We start from the raw sequence: 20,118 nt of genomic DNA, 5'->3' as shown, positions 1-20,118 counted from the left end.
CTGGTCGGCCGAACGCTTCAGTCACGAGTGCCTTAAAGGAGGACCAGTTGGCGATGGCGGTTTCGCGGTTCGTAAACCAAAGTTTAGCTACGTCTGCCAAGTAAAAGGTAACGTAGGCGAGCTTAGAGTCGTTGTCCCACTTGTTGCTGGCGCTTACGCGTTCGTACAAGGAGAGCCAGTCTTCGACGTCTTGCTCACCACTGCAGCTGAAGATTGGTGGGTCCCGTTGGCGAGTAGTGCCGGGGCAGGTAGACGGGACAGCCGGTGGTGCTGGCTGGGCTGGGATGGGCTGGTTGGCGACTGCGTCAGTCATGTTTTGCAGTGGTCTCTCGGGCAACTTGTGAGAGCGGAGCTCCAGGTCTGCTTGGGGATCTCAGCAGCCTCTACCAAATGTGATGACGTTTACTGAACCGCAGAAGTCGCAACGAAGTCGCAACGAAAAATGGCCGTACGACAAGTCTGGTAAAGGCGGCCCAGGTTCTCGTGCAATCATAGCACGGGGTTTTTCCTTCTCTTTAGAAGGCGCATACACGTTAGTGCGTATGCTCCACTACACTCGCTATAACTGCTTTTTCATCACAAATTTCAGCGTTAAAGCAGTGCTTGTAATGTCCCGAACACAACCGCCAGCCGCGCCCACCAGAGAGCTCCATTAGATATCACCGGACATGCTGACCTCTCATGTGAAATTTTGTGCAAGTTTATCTAACTCTCATATTGCGTGGAGCTACAGCATTTCCTGACATTTTTTTTTTCAATGATGAGACACAACTTGTTCATGCTTCATAGTTTGTAGTTGTAGCTCGCGCATTCTTTCGGGAGGGGAAAGGATCCTGTGACGTAGGAATAGAGTGACCAACGGTAGAGGCTGATGAAGAAGTGAGAATGGAATAAGCATGAGGTATGCGCCAGGCAACACCAAGCGTCATATATATATATATATATATATATATATATATATAAATATATATTGAAATTGAACAGATGATAGTGCCAAGGAAAGTATAGGGGAACTTATTAGAACAAATTGTAAGGTAAATGTGAAGAAATTAAAGTGGGTGAAAAGATAACTTGCCGTGGGCAGGAACCGAACCTGCGACCTTCGAATAACAAAAACTACTCGAAGGTCGCAGGTTCGGTTCCTGTGACTTTCCTTGGCATTCCTTGGCATTATTGTCTGCTGAACAGATTTCCTTAATATTGTTTCAAAACACGGAAAAACGAACCCTTAAGTATACACTTCTTTCCTTGTTCATTAGGAAAGGTCTCGTACTGGCAGACTTGGTGCCTTAAGTTGTATACGAGGGACTATTGGTCAGCTGCCAGCTAGTAATAAGTTCAGGTGCTACGTGACGCCACAAAGGCTCATAAAAGAGTGTGCCACACTCGCCGCAATGGCTACAGATGACGCTGAATGACACTCCACGTTTAAATTCACATATATACCCAATTAGGTTGCTGGGAGGATAGCCGCCATGGTAGCTCAATGGTAGAGCATCGAACGCGTTATTCGAAAGTCACAGGTTCGGTTCCTGCCCACGGCAAGTTATCTTTTCATCCACTTTTCTTTCTTCACATTTGCCTTACAATTTGGTCTAATAAACTCCCCTATACAGACAGACAGACAGACAGACAGACAGGCAGGCTGCTAGATAGATAGATAGATAGATAGATAGATAGATAGATAGATAGATAGATAGATAGATAGATAGATAAATAGATAGATAGATATGCTTCGCATATAAAAGAAGAGAATAAACTTAAGCCTTTGTTTGCCTAGGGCACATCTCCCCGAAGCAAATAACCACTGGCCTTCACAATAATGTTCATAATATAGCACGGCACTCATTTTAATAACAATGCGTCGGTAAATATCCTTCACAGTGCAAAAAAACGTGCCATCTCACCCTTAAGTAGAAATTTTTTTTCTCCGTGTGCTTTGTTTATTAAGGGTACATACTCAGATTTAAAGCATGCAGTAATCACCCCTGGACAAAAGCACAACTTTCATGTGGGAGAATAGAATGAATACACATTTCCTTCGTGCCCTTAAATATGGTCTGTAGTTCTTGGTCGCCTCCAGGGCTGTGTGTGAACGATGATTGGTGTGTTCCTTATGTGCAAAATACTAAGGCGCGACTACGCCCATTCGCTTATAGATAAGTGTCGACGAAGCCAACAGACTCGGGTGCTGCTAAAAATGTACGAAAAGAAAGCCAGGTGCCTGCAAGGCGCAAATGATGCCACCGGTCGTTGCTAAATGATTGCCTTCGCTTTCGCAATGAATTTCACAAGATGTAACTCTATTCTTCCTGCTCGATTTGTAAGGATGTCACAGAAGAGAACAGCCTTTACAGGGTAGGGTTTCTAGCACGCAACCTTTACGATCAGAACTTGTCTTGCCTTTCAGCTGCCTTATAAGGGAGAGTGATTGTAGATTTACTGTTACCAACGAATGAATCTATAGACTTCCGAGCAAGCACTGTTTACCGTAATCAAGGTGTCCGAAGAAAAAAAAACAGAAAGGCTTCGCATTCAACACTGATCATTGATATCGCATGTATCAAAAGCCCATTTTCAGCTTGAAAGAACATGAAGCCTTCTTATGTGTCATCGGTAGCTGCAATATGAATCCACCAACGGCATGATGAAAAAGAGATAAATATAACGGTAAACATTTTGCGATGTGACGATATCCCTTCGTTTTTTGTTTCGATACGACCCATTACCATGATTAAGCCTCGCAACCTGTGGTTCAGTGCTGCGACGGGCCAGTCATACAGGGCTGCGCAGCGGAGACGGTTATAAGCTGTTCGCTGCGCACAAGTGGTCTTGCCTGAGTTTTGAAAATGTGGAACATTTTAAGTTCATTGCTGGCTGCTCATTAATTTAATTTGGAGCAATGATTTAGCAGGCAACCAATATTGTTCCAAGTCACAATTATCTACGCAAAGTAGAACCATTTTTCTAAACACGAATGTGTTTTAGGCCAGGATCTACCACAGCTACGCTGACGAATATGGCGTTCCTTCACGGATATGACGTTGTAAATTATACAAGTGCACCAATTGCAAAAACAAAACGTATTATATCGGGGCGTCGAACCAACGACTTCAGGCTCCGCAGCGTGCGTCGCAAAATACTAAGCCACACAGCGTATGTTGCCCATAGGCTAACGGCAAACCATTTATACACACCATGTACCGTTGGCCACCCACGGAGCTCAGCAACTTCAGCGCATTTTCGTAAACTGCAGCGAGATGGCGCCAAGAAGTGCGCGTTTGGCACGCGTGCTCTAAAGCTTGACGTCCCGCGCCACCCCACGCGTTGCTATGTGCGCGCGCCTCCACATGGCGTGGTCAAAGTGGGTATGCATGTTGTCTTGCGTGGTAGCAGACTTGCGCGCCTTCTTATCTCGGCATTTGGACGTTTTGTATCGGTTGTGCTTCTACGGCAATATTGCTTTGAAGTTTCAGCGGTTAATGTGAGCACAAATGTCACTTCGCTCACTGCCGCAGCCGCGTTCACGAAAGCAGCACGCTATTTACACACGAAGAAGTAAGAATTGCGACAGTTGTTCGTGCTCGGCCTGTGTATAGTTGTGCGTTCGTTTCGTGCGCCTTTCTTTCTGTTTGATCAGCGTTCTTTAAGTGTCAAGCTGTGACAGTTGTCTGTGCTCGTCCTGCGTACTCATTTTGTGCGTGCTTTCTGCTTGAGGTGCACGCTGCAAGTTTCGAACTGCTGGACATTCTACGTGGGACATTGCTATTTGTTTCTTCAACTCTTATTATTTCGCCTTTGTGGCGAAACAGTGGACAACGAGCGCTCAACTCGTTTCACTTTCGTGTTGCAACGATTTCTAAAAAGACAAAACAGCCAAGTTTTTTTCTTTTGGCGAGCTAGCACATATTTACTATGAAGACCTCTTCAAGAAACGTAAAACACGGCTGAAAGGGTACGTGTTATTTAGACACATACTATGCCTCGCTCACTTTGTCTCCTTCGGTTGTTCCCTGTAGCCACACATTTGCGCGTTGAAGTGTGCAACCAACAAAGTGGCCGATAAGCCTGCAGAAGTGTTTTTGTTCAGGAAGTATTACGAAAAAACCTCACATGTTCACTTGCGCATTTGGCAAAGACTTCCCATTTTCATCTCAACTGACTGTATTGTTTCCTCTCCGTCCCCCTCTTCCTTCCCCTTGAAACCAGTCTGCACACAATGTGACCGTGAACTGGTTCCAGCATCAGGGATATGAAAACCTTTCTGTGTCACGCGTAATTTTGATGAGCCCCCTTTAGACCAAGCTGCGGTGTCATGCGATGACGTAATCATGACGACATAATGACGTAACACATTTCGGTGACGTCATCAAAAGCTGAAGGTTTTTACAGCAGAGCTGGTCGATGGTTTGTCGTGCATCGCGGGTAGAAAATGACCATCATTGTTGAGTCATATAGTCAGCTGCAATCACGTGACGAAATCGCGTAATGTCACGTAACTTGTCACGTGAATAAAATTACGTAACATGACGTAACTTGTCACGTGACATGTTCTCGTCATCGATTGATATTTGGGTTTTAACGTCCGGAAACCACCATATGGTTATGTTCTCGTCATGAATCACGTAACAGCTACTCAAGCGACTGAAATCGCGTCACTTGTAACAGTTAGTCACGTCACATGTTCTCACCAAAACCACGTGACAAGTGCGTAAAGTGCAGAACCTACCGAAACCGCAGAGGTATAACCAAGGCTTGCCATGTTTAGTACTGTACTAGCGAAAAATTTGCCACTCTATCAAAAGCTTGGTATAATTAGCAACAATTTACGAAAAGCTAAGTTGAAAACTAGCTCCGCTGTTAGTTTCAGCTTTGAGCCTTCAGTGTTTTTGCATCTCTTTTGTTGACATGAGCAGTCACTTTTCGCGTTTGTTTAAACATATGAGGCTCTCACCCCGGTAAGATAAGCCCACAGGGTAATACTATTCGGAATTAGTACTATTTCGAATATTTCTACCACGCAGCGGGAGAACATGGCGGGAGAATGGTCTACCACGCGGCGGGAGAATGGCCTCTCCTATAGGACATTACTCTTAGGAAACTTCAGCACTGCATGTCCCCGCGCATAACGTTCGTATTAGCGGGAGAGTGGGCGCGTGTTCACTCCTTTTGGTGCTGAGACGTGCCGAGCAAACAAACAAGGTGAAGTCGCTTGTGGCGTCCACCTGCGGCAAGCACCTATTGGTGGCCCGGCAGCCTTCGGTTGGCTGGCATGACCACTGGCCGCCTAATGACTCCAGAGGCGCTGCTCCTCGTTTGGAGACCTAGCCCGCGTGATTACATTAGTCACTTTCGGCATGTGGGTTGTCGTTGCAGTCCGGTCAGGTGGAGACACAAGGCGGAAACACCATTGTTTCTCGCAGGACATGTGCCCGGCTCTCCTCACTTCCGTGTTCGGTGGGCTTTCCTCTTCGTATATGTGAGTGACAACGTTGACTTGTTCGTTTTCTGGATTGGCTCCGCTCTTAATCATCTCTGTAGTGGGATCACCACGATGTGAACAAACACAGGGAAAACAATTGCTACTATCTAGTGCACCTTTTGTAGGCACACTTTCAGAGAAGATCTTATAGCTCACTGATCTCAATGACGGCGTCGTGCTTGCAAAACACGCCGCTGGTTAGCATGGAGAAAGCAGCCACGTGAAGTTTGTTCCTGTCATAAGCGTGTTTTTATGTGCCGTTATGATGTTTCTCTTATAAAAATGTACTTTTGTACCGAAGTGACTTGTCATTTCAAGCTGCCACACTTTGTTGATGTCTGTATAGGAATGCATACAGTCGCTGTTGCTAGTAGCAAATAAGGTGTTTCGCTCAAAGCTCGTCGACGAACGCATGTGGCTGCATTCCCGGCATGAAGGAAGAAAACGTTTCGGAGGCTGCATTACGCATTGCGATAGAAAGAACAGTGAAAGAAAGATAGAAAAGTAGTATCTGAGGCATGCACATGGCAAGTGTCGCTCATGCCCATTTCTGTGGCAAAGGAAAAGCTCCTGAGTTTTTAAGTTTTCACCGTTTGTCAATTTTCAACACTAAAGACGCTTTGTCGTCATCGTCGTCGTCGTCATTGTCATCATAGTATTCGTCATCATTATCATCATCACATCATCGTCATCATCACCGCTGGCATGTCTACTCTAGGGAAAATGCCTCTTTTATAATTCGCCAATTAACCCGGTACCATGCTTGCTGGTGCCAAGGTGTACCAGCAAAATTCGTAACCTCACTTCACCTAACTACCTGTCTTCTCTTCGAGCGAGGCAATATACCTGTCTGTCCCTCCTGGTCAGCTATGTAGCAATATTATGGCACAAACTGTCAGGCAATGAATTATTTTGGACTGCATCCTTGTTGGTTCTTGTTATGCTTAGAATGCAACTTAGTTGTCGGCAGTCATCGATTACATTGTCAATTCTGATATAGTCGTTATGCCTTCGTAATGGAGACGAAAAAGCGCCTACACTAAAAGCTAGAGCTCTTAGCGCAAAAAAACAATCCCCAAGGAAAAAAAAAAAGAACCGATGGTATGGTACTGTGTGAACACGCCGAGGAAAAAACACCAACAAATGTGATAACATAAACATGCAATTTTCGTGTGTGTGAAAGTGGACTTTGAATTATAAATTTTATTCTCCTTTTGGTTCCTGATATAAGAGGGTTTAATCGTTTTCGCAAAATGGCCGAGATACAAGGTAGGAGTGTTAAGGCATTTGGTTGGGTCATAAAATTCTGCGTTAACTGGAAAATTGAGAAAATTATAAATTGGAACTTACTTGACCATTGTAAATAATGACATATTAATAGCCATGTTTGAGTGAATGGACCTTGAGTTATTTTGTTTGTTATGTTTGTGGAACATGCTTCTTTCAGTTTCGTGAATGCAGAAAATAATAAAATATTCAGGGTCGGAAATGTTAAACGGGCTACCTTGTGTTTTTGTTTCGCGAAACGTGCAATAGATCTCCTTTGGTCGGAAGAAGTGTCAGATGAATCACCGTTGGTGGCGAAGAACTGAAGGCCCAGCCAAAATGAATGGTTTACCTAAAGAAATGGGTTGGGGGAGTGAAACAACTCCATCTTACTTTGAGAAGCCGTATTTTTTATACAGAATGGAAGCGTATTTTTTTAATGTTGCAGAATATGGTATACTTTTTAGTGACTCATCCCGATGCGGAAGGCTTTCTGGTACATGTTATGCCAAACGACTGAACTAGCCCGACAAGTATACGGCGTACCGAAACGCAACGTCGCTTTCGTGTTTTAAGAACCGCACCTCCGGTCTCATTCTGCTGCAACGCAATTCTCAACTGAGTGCGTTTTCATGTACACTCGAAAGACGCGCGACGCGCGAAAACGACGAAGCAAAAACTGGGGTATGGCGTAGGCATTTTTTGAATTACCCTAAATCTCGTTTTGGCGTAGCTCTCCAGCGTTCTCACTCGCATTTGTTCTCAGCGGGCGCGGCTGATACGCGGAAGGAGTAATATACTGCCTTTCCACTTGAAATCAGCATTCGCGTTCAAAGCAATAAACACAAGCTCATTTTTTCCCCGCATCTGCTTTGTCGACGTCGACGTTGTAATGATTGTTGATGGGCGCGCTGGCATTGAGAACGCTCACTTCTTTTATAACTCCCGCTTAGAGTGTTTGGCCGCCGAGCAGTTCTGAGCTCGCGACTGGAAGCGGAAGCTCTATAGAACTGGTTATGCGTCGCCGTAAATTTTGCTTTTATGAACATTTATGGCGTGAAGGCAAAACTTATAGGACCGATGTGCAGATGCAGTCGACAGTTGAGAGAGCATGGAAGGGTGAATGGTTTACTGTTCGAGCAGACTCTTGGTTTGGGCAATGACTGCTGGTGAGTAGTGTTTGCAAACTGCACTGGGATCGAGATTGCAGTGAAGGGAATTGGCGCAGCTTTGATTACGTTCGTTCTAAGTTCGCTGTATCGATTATTCACGGCACTGGGCTACAGAGGAGCCTGAAGGAAGCGGTTCTCTCTCACGCAACAACGGATTTTTGCTGTAACTTGAGGGGCTTGTGCGTGCGAGAGGCACGCAAGCCTCCGCTTTTACCCTGACCTATAGGTAACCCTCTACACTAACTCACACGAATGCATTCACTCACGCGCAGTGCGCATGCATGTACGTGCAAACTGAGGGAGAGGCAGAGAGAAACAATTTAAATGAGCATAAGTTCGCACATTCACATCGTGACCACATGCCTCATCGATGTATATGGGCACATATACCGAACGAATGCAAACGAGAACAGTATATATGCTCAGCATAAATGTTGTATGCGGTCGCACTCGGTATAAGTTTCAACACGCTGTTTAGGCTTAAAATGGTGTCAACACCAAAAATTGACACCCAGAATGGTGAATTGGCAAAAATAAACTATCTCCGTTAATGGTACTTGGTGAACCAATTTAAAGTTTGTCTGTTCCATTGCTCAGGTGTTGGGACGCTTCAACCACGCAGAGCGTGCTGGAAATCATACCGAACGTGACTCTACATCAGGGTTATAATTTCTAACAGCAAAGTTGTTAACGCTGGGCAAAACTGCGTGATCATCCGGTGGTGGTGGTGGTGAAAAGCATTTATTTGAACTATTTTCAAGAGAGAGCTCGACATTTGGCGGGCATGCGCATCATATAGGCCAAGCAGCTCCCAGCATAGCATAGCCATTCATTGTGTAGCACAGCAAAAGTGCCGGGAAGAGAAGTGAGGGTAAGCAGGAGTAAAATGAAGAGGTGAGAGAGTATTCCATAGATTGCCATGAACAGGATAGTTAGGTCAAGTTTATTGAAGTTAATACTTTTTAGTTTAATATGCATACACTGTAACATCGCTAATAATGTGCGTTACATTCGGAGATCACATAGTTAACAACATGAACGGGGTACTTTCTGATACTAAAACAAGTCTTTTAAACTCTTCAGTGGAGCTTGAAATAAAGAATAAGAGAAAAACATGCACACATATGTTGAATGAAGGGCTCGGGAGAATGCAAGATTAAATATAGAGAGCAGAAAAACTGGCATGTCATATTACAATAGCAAAGTTTCTCCAGTAAAGCCTTCTATATCAATCTCGGCTACATAGACACTATATTTATGATATGTGAACATGGCATAAGCGCACTAAATGCAACCATTGGTCACTGTAACAAGTTTTACCCTAGTACTAAATGTAGCATGCACCATTCTCCCATTGAAATTAACTTCCTAGACACGACAGTATCTATTAAAGCAGGACAATTAAGGACGATGACTTACAGAAAGCCGACAGACAGCCAAAATACCTTGATTACACCAATCACCACCAATGATACTGCAAACAAGACATTTTCGTCGGACAAGCGAGGTGCATAGGATCGTTCTTCAGTGACCACGGGGAATGCGTCCACCACTTAAGTAATTTAAAGGAAACATTGCTGAAATAAATTACCCACAAGACACCCTAAACAAGGTTTACAACGAAGTATGTAGACTACATAAGAAAACAACACCGCACTACCTAGGAAAAAAAACACTGTAGCACAACCCAACCAGCCGCTTTCATTTATGACCAAATACTCGAATGCGCTCCCAAACAAGAAAATATTGGTTGTAAATATTATATAAGATTGGCAAGCAACGAGTGCCTTATAAAGATGTTTTCCGAAGTACCAATGGTCGTGTATCGCCGCAACGGGACTTTTAAGGACATGTTAGTACATGCAAAAGTAAACTCTCATTTTTACTGCCCATATAGGACTTTGCTCCCGCCCAAGATGCAAGACTTGCTAACACTTTCAAAATGACATGATAGTTAAAAGCACTGGGAGAGATTATGTTCACAATATAAAACCTAGTTTTACCTGCACTTGTGAAAACGTTCTCTACATGATCGAATGTTCATGTTGTTATAAACACTACATTGGCGATACAGGACAGCTTTTTAATGTTAAAATAAATGGTTCTTGCGCGGATACGGCCAAGAAATTACCGAAAGCAGTGGCACAACATTTTATGTAGCAGCACACAACTTCAACAATCTCAAACTCTTCATTTTTCAGTCAGAATTCCGGTCCTCAACAAACATAAAATATAGAGTCATACCTTATTCGCAAGTTCAACACACTCCAACCAGTTGGTATAAATGTTTCTAAAGGAACTGTTAAATCAATTCGGTATGGTACATACACAAAGAAAGCCACTGCGAGTTAAGCCCTCCAGCTAATAATTTTAAGCTGCTCATTGTTTACCTCTGACAACCGGTTCGAGAACCGAGACTCAGCGACATGTGTATATCCTCACCTCCTCACTGCTACATTATTTTCTTTTTATTCACAACGTGTTCCTTCTTCACTTCACTCATACAATCCGTCACAGTACTTCCCTTCCCCCGCTCTCCAATTTTTGCCCTTTCCCCTTCTTTGATAGTATGAAGGAGAGGGCATGAAGCATATAGACACGCTAGTGCGAAATAAATCAGTTCTGTTCTAGTATTGAGGAAGCCAACTCCGCTTGTCGAATCATCGGCTCGACACAAACCCTGCTAACGGATTTTTCATTACGATGGTATCTTAAGCTAAAAAAATTGCTTGCTAAAGTATTCAATACGAAGGCGTCATGAGTTTTTTTAAATGACTTGAACAGAATGAAAGCAATCACAAAAGTAATGTAAATATAACTGCGAAGCAAAAGCGCGATGATTTCATCTAGAAACCATAAAGTTAAGCATTCCGAGATAATAACAGCCGATCAAATATGAATGATAACGAAAACAAGAGGAAAGAGCAAATCGAATTAAATAAAAAATAATAACTAATTAGCAAGTTACTGTAACTGCTCGCGTAATTCGTCGAGACAGTATTTCTTGTGCAAGCATTGGACTTTATGTACCGATGACAAGGATTTAGTTTCGTATGGCACTGCATTTTAATGTGGTGTGCCTGAAAAAAAGACATTTAGTTTGCTATAGTTTGTTCGAACACAAGGTAGGAAATCATATTATCGCTTACCAGCTACGGCGGCTACACTTTCGATAGAGGCGACAATGCTGTAGGACCGTGTGTTCAGATTTGTGTGCACGTTAAAAAAACCCCAGGTGGTCAAAATTTCCGGAGCCCTCCACTATGGCATCTCTTATACTCATATGATGGTTTTAGGATGTTAAATCCCACATATCAATCAAGATTATCGCTTACGGAGAACGTAGTAATTGTACTATTCCCAATAGCATTTAATTAGGACGGGTTATAGGTGCCAGAGTGTTTAAGCATAAAGATAAACAGTGATAGCGTATCTTTACGTCTCTGTCACCATTCCCACACAGAGTAGCATGCAGCAAAGTATAGGTGCCGGCAAAAATCTTTTTATAATAACGAGTTTCTCTCTCTACGTATTTCTCTTAGCGGCAGAACAATGAGACATTGGTAGATCGATTCAGAAAGCGTAATAATTTTTGTCATGCTTAGTACATACAAACATCATTACGGGTTACAAAAGAAGTGAACAAGAGGGCTGTTTAGGCCCGTGTGCTCAGATTTGTGTGCACGTTAAAGAACTCCAGAAGGTCGAAATTTCCGGAATCTTTATTACGGCGTGCTCTCACAATCATACGGTCAATTTTGGACGTTAGAACCCACACATCAATCTACAAAATAACTGAAGAATAACGGCAATAGAAGTGTACATAATAAACACTGATAACGAAAGGGCTAAAACAGTGAGTGTGTTAGTATCAACAAAACTGTAAAGTTTCATAACCATTGAAGAACGCGCTATCCCCCTCGGGATAAAAACCCATTTACACAACACCTATATAGCTACGGTATATTGCCCGGAGGTTATTTGCCGTATGCCTTGGTTTTAAAGGCATTGGAGGAAATCCAGATGATATCCCAATATGTACGTAGTAAAGGGTGGGACAAAGGTAGGCCAAACAGTTCTTAGCACACCACAGTTATGCATAGCAGTCATACATACCAACTGATTGATTGATTTGTGGGGTTTAACGTCCCAAAACCACGATATGATTATGAGAGACGCGGTAGTGGAGGGCTCCGAGTCATACATACCAAGGTGGTGGGAAAGGGAAGTAAGGGTGACGAGAGGTGATGTTAAAGTAAGGAGGGGGAAAGGAGGAAAGGAGAGGGTAGAGCATTGTATGAATTTGTGTAATAAGTATAGCAAGAAAGTGCGAAAGGGTAGTGAGTGCCAGAAAAATGCGTGTCTGTGTGAGGAGGAGGATGGGAGCGTATAGAGTATAGCGTAGTGAAGTGTATACTATATATAGTCTCCAATAGCAGCAAGACTGTTGGAAAGAGAACAGTGGGTAGGCGGAAAAAAAGGAGAGAATTGCCACCAGGCCGGCTTTTTCCTTAGTCTTCATGCATTTAGTTTTTAACGGCCCCTAACCACCTCCCCCCCCCCCCCAACCCATTTAAGAACATTGAGCACTTGGCGCACGCATACTGGCTGGTAGAAGACGTGGTGATGGCTAAGATGTTATAGGAGTAGAATATTCTATTTATTTTTAATGCAGATAACCTGAACTTCATTAGCATATTGCGCCCGAAAATTTCTTCATTGTTCTTTTGCGAGAATTCCGTGTCGTGAGGAAAACACCTATATAAAACTGGAAGGGAATACAGAAGACAGTATAACGAGAAGGTGCTATGCGTGGTTATTATTCTGCGTCATTTGCATAAGTTTTATTTTACGCGCTGGTATACATTTTTAATCGTACACTACAGTTTTTTTTGGTGCTTTTATCTCTCGCTTGCAAAATGCAGTAACTTTTTCTTCGGCTTGAAATGCCCGAGAAGCAGAGCCTTTTCGGAGTTTGTACTTGTCATGAATCTGCTAAACAGACCTGCACAAAACGTAGTGGCATTAATTTCATTGACTTTCCTGTGTATGCTTACTTATGCATGTGTTATACTCTACTTATCTTTCGCAAAGTGGTTTTGGTCGAAAGAAAATTTATGGCCTTGTCTTTTTCTGATGTTCAGTAGCTATTCTATCCGAGGTCGACTTGTTCTATCTTGTACAACGCAGGATGATCAAGGTGAATCCAATATTGTCATGAGCTTGCAATAGCCCTCTTTGTTTTGCTGTGCGAAAAAAATAGCACTCGGTAAAAGTAATGGATTAGTAGGAAGCACGACGATATTTATAAGATAAGTGTTGAGCATATGTGAAACATGAGCGAAATTATGAAATTTAAGTGCTGTGCGGGCTTAGACACTAAGAGCTGGCTATTTATACCTTAGCAGCAGGTGACACAGTGGTGTCACCTCGTGATTTCGTTTACTTCTTATAGGCATAATTAAGAAAAATGAACACATGGTAATATTACCGTGGGTACTTCATCACTCTTACCGTTAATTAAGTCTTTAATTACCATCCCTACTTACGATAAAATATCACAGCATATCCACGGAGTGCATGGTGATGAGTGGGGCGAAGCATCCATGAGTCTGTCCGCGCTTCCGCTTCCATCCGTCTGTGCGTCCGTCTGTGTGACCATCCGTTCGTTCGTTCGTGCGTCTGTTCGTGCGTCCATCCGTCTGTGCTTCCGTTCTTCCGTGCGTCCAGCCACCCATTAGCACGTCCATCCCTGCGTTCGTCTATACGCCCGTCCGTCCGACCGTGAATCCGTCCATGCGTCCATCTGTTCATCCGTTCGAGTGCTTGTCCATCCATGAGTTCGTCCATCCGTACATCTATCTGTCTGTCCATCCGTCCATCCATGCGTCTGTCCATCCGTCCATCCATCTAGGAAACACTCCAAGTTAAGCCATCTCGCATCTTTTTATCGTATATTCACCATATAGTTGTACCGTCATCCAGCGGACATTCCAAAGACTAAACGAAAAGTGGCAAGGCCGGACTAGAAGAGGTGTCTAGTTTCCTCCTTTCACCACCGCTAGTTCATGGCACTGCGGCCCAACCCTAGCTGCTGTTTAGAAAAAAATTATTTACAGCATGTACAGAACACAAAGGCTTCATACCATTCCAGTAACAGGGCATATACACTTCGGCACATCTATATTTCACGACTAACGTCACTACGTTACAGTGAATACATTTGCTCTAATATACATGACAATAATGGCATATATGTACACAAGAACTCAATGCGATATCATGATACAATGGTACAACGATATAATAGATGCAATGAAACACGATATGTAACAAATGAAATCATATAAAACAACTCAACGGGCGCTGCTTAGCACCAAGTCGGTCGAGAAATGAGTTGTATCCTTTCGTGTTCCACCTTGACGAAAGGGCACGACCAATGCCGCAGAAACTCTTGCTCCCCGAGGAAGAAAAGCTCTTCGGAGAGGAACGCGAGGATCTCTCGCCTCATTCTCTCCATTATCGGCCACAAAGCACGCCGGCGGCGATTGTCAGCTACGGCCTCACATCGGTTTCTCCAAAGGCTGAACAGCCCCGCAACTATTAACAGAGCGGAGAAGCTGCTACGCGGAAATCGGCCCTTGGACACGAAAGTTCTCACACCCTGTCCCCGAAAACCAGCATTAACCGCACGCCAAAAAAGGCGGGAAACCACACATTCAAACGTCGCATGTCGATTGGTCTCTACCATGACGCAGTTAGGGCTAAACCTTGTTAAAGAAAAGAAAGGTATACGCCCACCGAGTTTAACGTGGCAACCTTTTCTGGGCAGTCATTTTGTACGTCCTTCTGTTACTAGTTTTTTTTTAGGAGGCTTCGAATTCAAGGCAAATTTTATTGGAGATTAAGTCACTGATACTCGTCTTTGTAGGTTATTTCATCAGAAACAACTATCTTTTTCTATATGATACGCGTGCGCCGGTTTCCTCCTCGATTTACGTGCGCGGGTTAATGTACGGGAAATTGTATTTCACCGGTTCCAATGTCTACTTCTGTTCTCTAAATGTACTCCAGTGCGTTTCAAGTGTATAGATACCTCTACATAGGTTTAGATCTTGAATTCTTCACAGTGATGTTTTTGAATTGTGCTGCACTGGATATGTTTTTGCTTACATCACTGCTGTCCTTGTTTTGTTCACGTGCCGGGATATCGGCGTAGTCAGGTAACAGTTACGTATGCTTCTTTTTGCCTGATCTCAGTGGCATGTAACTGTTACACGCCATAGTAAAGAATAAAAAGTAATAATATTCATAAACAGTGCGCACGTGCCGCTCCTCCTACTACTACGATGACTACTACTACATACATCGCGGACGCACGACCCGCGGCATAAGGAGGTTCGCCCCTAAAAATACCGCGGAATTCACGGTGCTTGCCTTGTAGCAGAAGTACGTGGCGAGATACCATTTCTGATTAATTACGTGAACTCCTGGGACACTGAATTTAATCGCTGGTGCCAGGTGGTTGAGTTGTTATTTCCAATACTGGTGTGATTTAGTTACGGAGTCGAAGTGGCTTATAATTGAATACTCACATTTTTGTAAGAAAGCGTCTCTGAAACCGTAATCACCAAAAACTAGCTCAAGGCCATTTAGTTTTGCCTAATGAGAACTACTACTACAACTACTACTAGTACTACTACTAATGTTGTCGTTATTAATATATTATTATTATTATTATTAATATTATTATTACAATTAAAGTTAAAAATAAACTATTGCGAATGAACGGAGGGGTAGAGGCGCTCTAGATTGAGGCTGAACGTCTGGTCGCCAATTCGGTACGGGACATGGAAAAACACACAGTGCAGCAGGAGCCCTAACTCTCTCCTACTTCTTGCGTGCATTCTAATGCTATGCCTTTTGTTTTGTTGTTATGATGGGCAGTGCACTTGCCTATAAGGGCTGTATATAAACGGTTAAGCGAGCAGCACTCTCGATGCGATCAGCTCGCACCGGTCAGTCATCGTCCTTTTTGTCTGTGTGGCCGTAGTTCCACAGCAGCTTTTGATATATATATATATTTCAAGCTTATCATTTCATTACCTTAGAGTGAACATTAGAGTATACCATGTGGAGCTGATTCTTGTGAACAGGCGTATATCAACTGCAAAATGTCAACTACACGTGTGACTGGGAAAGTATATGAATTTAGATGCTTCCGGGCGAGATCGAATATACTATACGCCGCGTCTTGTGGCATCGGCAGCTTCAAAAATGACTCGGGGGGAACCCCTCCCCATCCTCTCCCTACTTATCTCGCGTCACCACACTTAAGTGGATACAAGTTATGTTGACGCCGTAGTCGCCATTACCTTTTTGCCATGTTTGCGCCCGCAGACTGCTTTTGGGCTCCTGCTCGCGCATTCATGGCCGTGGTGCATGCATTAAAACTTTTGTTTGACGACATTACTTTTGCTGTTCCGGTCCGAAAGAACGTCTTGGGGCAGATCGTGATGGAATGCATCACAGTTCTGTGTACAGACGTGGTCGAGCGTTGCACACGCTTGACAGTGATGCACCCGATGGCTTGCCGGTTTTGGAGCTCTCTCAAACCGAGACCGACTCCGGTCGGTAATGAGGAGCCTGTAATTTATTATGCGTCACGCGCTTTAGCAAACGATATGCCGTCTCATGACGAGGTCATCCCGAGCAACTCCTATATAGTCACCTATCTGCATTACTAATCAGCATTACGATTAGCTTTATATCACCATAAGTTTCTACGAAAATCTATTCGCACATGCTTTTATGCGCTGCTTCAATCTTTGTTTATCAGAGGCCTAAGGGCTCGGGGAGGGGGGGGGGATGCGAGCATTTCTTGCCGCAAACGCATTTGCCGTAAGTTCTAGATAGAAGTCGCTCGTGTAAAAACGTTTTGTAAAAACGTTTTGCTGGATTGCAACCACTGGTAACTCTCACTTGAAAATAGATCGAAAGGTACTGTAAAGAACGGCTAATAAGTGATATTGACGTTAAAGTGCATTTGCACTGCGATTAGAAAAGCTAATTTTACGCCAGTGGACTCCTGAATCGAATCACTCAGGCTCGCTCAGACTCAGCTAAAGCTGTTAATTCGAGTTTGAGTGAGTCTTGCTGAGCAAATGTTTTTGTGTGTTGGGGGTTTGAGGGAGTCTGGTTGAGCAACATTTTCGTCAGCCCGAGTTTGAGTGAGCTCTGAGAGCACAACATATTTGTTGAGCAAACTTGAGTTACTTTCAAGTTTTTTTCGACTCAAGTGAGCAGCAAGAAAGAAATAAAAGAAAACGCGTAGTCTGAATTTTTGTGCCAGTGCATCTTTCACAAAACATCTCTTTCAAATATCTCGTTTCAGAGTGGTGCAACGATGCCCTGAGAAAGGCAGCCTCACATCGTCCACGCGATGGCCATCACTTGTTAAAAGGTGACACGGATTTTTTCGCTTCTATTTCTTTTACGTTGCTGAGCTCTTTGGTTCATTACTTGAGGAAAGTGAGTATCGCTGTGAAAGTACGAGGATAAAACGGCGACGGTAACCGACAAACAGAGCCACCAATGATACACAGCAGCTTTTATTGTTTCTAAGGTCGGCCCCACTCTGCCTTACCGCGAACACGCCACCCTGTTTGCCTGAAACTTCTGCTCGTTTCCCAGGTTTGGTCATCCCTCTTTGTGCAAACGACCTGAGGGCTTTTCTCGCGAGAGTTTGTGAAGGCTTTTGACCTACGCTTTCTGAACGGACTACACTCTCCGGCTTTCGTCAAAGTTATCTGGTGCCAGCGAGCGACTGCTTAGTGTCAGATTAGACTGAGCAGAGATTTGCCGTCTTGTATAGACGAAAAAAGTGAAACCACAAACTAGGTTTTCGTTGAGCATAATTATAGTTTGTCTTTCTGTGAATAGCTCATGAGGAAGTATAAATAATGAACTATGCTGCATATATATATATATATATATATATATATATATATATATATATATATATATATATATATTTATATATATATATATATTGTCACGTGCTTGGTAGAGAAAGACGATGGCAGTTGTGCATGGGCCATGAAGGACTATAAAATGGATGAAAAGGAAGAATTCACTTGCGCGTTCTATTAAAAGGCCGACCTGTTTTTGCTGTCTCAATCTCTGCGGCAAGACCTCTGTTTTGACGTCATGACACTGGTGGAGGTGCTGGAGCCTACAACCTGATGCAGGACAGTCTTGCTCTGACCCGTTCACCTAGTCCAGAGACTCGGCCCCTCGTCACGACTCCGGTGCACCGATTCAGTCGGCGCCTACTAGGCCTAAGTCCGAAGTCCGCACCTGTTCCACATGTTTCCAGCATGGCAGCTCCTACGACATCCACGGTTATTCTGCCCTCGCAGACCACTCTTCCCTCGCAGGTGACTCTTGAACATCCTCGCGTTCCTGACGTTTTCCGTGGGGAAGTGTATGAGGATGTCGAGGACTAGCTCGAACAGTTCGAACGGGTCGCTGTATCCAACCACTGGAGCGAACAGCACAAACTTGGCCGTGCATATTTCGCAGTGGAAGATGGCGCTCGCACGCGGTGCGAGAACCGAGAGGCTACATTCCAATATGGGGAAGATTTCCGTCGAAAGCTTCTCGCTACATTTTTGAACTCGGACCGACGGGATCGCGCACAGCAACTGATTGAGGCCCGCGTGCAAAAACCCAACGAAACAGCCGCCATGTACGCAGAGGGTATGATCCGTCTGTTTCGATGAGCTGACCCTGACATGCCCGAGGCAAAGTGCGTCCCCTAATGGAGGGTTTTAAGGAACCAGTGTTTGCAAGCCTCGTACGAAATCCACCTACAACAGTAGATGAATTCACAAGAGAGGCGACTGGCATCGAGCGCGCACTGCTTTAACGATGTCGACACTTTGACCACCTGCCGAACCACACGGCACTAAGTGCTGCAGCTCAGAACACGGTGGTATGCGAAAGTTCCCTGCGACAAATGATTAGGGAAATACTGCGTGAGGAACTTCGGGCCCTCTGTGTTCCCCCTACTCAAGCGCCTGTCGCATCTGTTGCCGAAATCGTCCGCCAGGAGTTGAGGCAAGTCATTACACAACCCGCGCCAAGTCCTGAGCCATATCCAGTGAGCTACGCTGATGTCGTCCTCCACCTTCATTTGTGGCGACGCCCTTCCAGCCACGACCCGCTGCCGTATCTTGGTGGCAACGGGATTCTACGAGACGACCAGCAGTTCTCCTTATGTGCGGCCCTGTCCACGGTGTCTTGACCTTTCTAAGGCGGTCGGTGAGCTCTTTTCACATAATTGAGAAGTCGGTGCCAGTGTCAACCAGGGCTGTAACGTGATATCCGTCAATGAGAACGCTAAGATCGGCACGTACAACTTCATCGGCGTTAGTATTCATAGTCGTATTCGTCATCGTTGTCGTCATACCCTCTTGCGATGATAGGGGGAACTTTTCAGTGTCTCGGCGATTGGCAACCTTGCCCCCCGAGGTCACAGCAGTTAGTTTCCCCGGCGCGGGCTAGGCGAACGGCCTCTGGTGACGTCCGCGTAGCTCTGAGGGAAGTCACGGTGACGTGCAGGTGATGGAGATTGCCAGCGACGCGGTGGAGTTGCTTGACCAGGCGACAATTGATCGGCATCGTAGGCACGATGGTCTTCAGAGCGGAAAGAAGCGGGACGAGAAAAGTTCCCGAACCCGGAATCGCCATGATGGCAATAGCGGGCAATGTGACCGGGTTCTCCGCAGCGGAAGCAAATAGGTCGACGGTGGGCCATGCGCCATACCGCCGCATGGCCATGCCGCATGGCCTTGCAGTCGGCCATGTACGTTGACACGGAACATAAAAACTAGGATCAGATATTGCCGTACATGACCTTTGCCTGTAATTCCACTCAACAAGAAACCACTGTAATGACACCGTTCAGTCTGATGTATGGTCGCGAAGTCATGACAGCGTTGGACGCCATGTTGCCGCATGAGTGTGACGACATCCATGTGTATAGAGACGCCGAAGAATTCACTCAGCGAGCCAAGGAAGCCAGACAGCTCGCGCGTGTGGGCATCTGTCATCAACAGCATCAAGGTGCACAAAGGTACGACCCCCAACACAAGTTTATTTGCTACACACCAGGCGACAAGGTCTGGGTCTGGA

At 44.6% G+C, this 20,118-nt stretch overlaps 1 protein-coding gene across 1 annotated transcript in view; it reads left to right on the top strand.

Moving 5' to 3' along the window:
* Positions 1–17,325: 17,325 nt before the first annotated feature.
* Positions 17,326–20,118, top strand: part of LOC119186197 (histone-lysine N-methyltransferase SETD1) — a 136,980-nt gene continuing 134,187 nt past the window's right edge. Inside the window, exon 1 of the mRNA XM_075888358.1 lies at positions 17,326–17,383. The gene's annotated coding sequence lies outside the window, so the exon portion shown is untranslated. The remainder of the gene's footprint in view (positions 17,384–20,118) is intronic.

Source organism: Rhipicephalus microplus, chromosome 3 (genome assembly GCF_043290135.1).
Source record: "Rhipicephalus microplus isolate Deutch F79 chromosome 3, USDA_Rmic, whole genome shotgun sequence".
Taxonomy (NCBI): Eukaryota; Metazoa; Arthropoda; class Arachnida; order Ixodida; family Ixodidae; genus Rhipicephalus; species Rhipicephalus microplus.
This window is presented reverse-complemented; position numbering and strand designations above follow the sequence as displayed.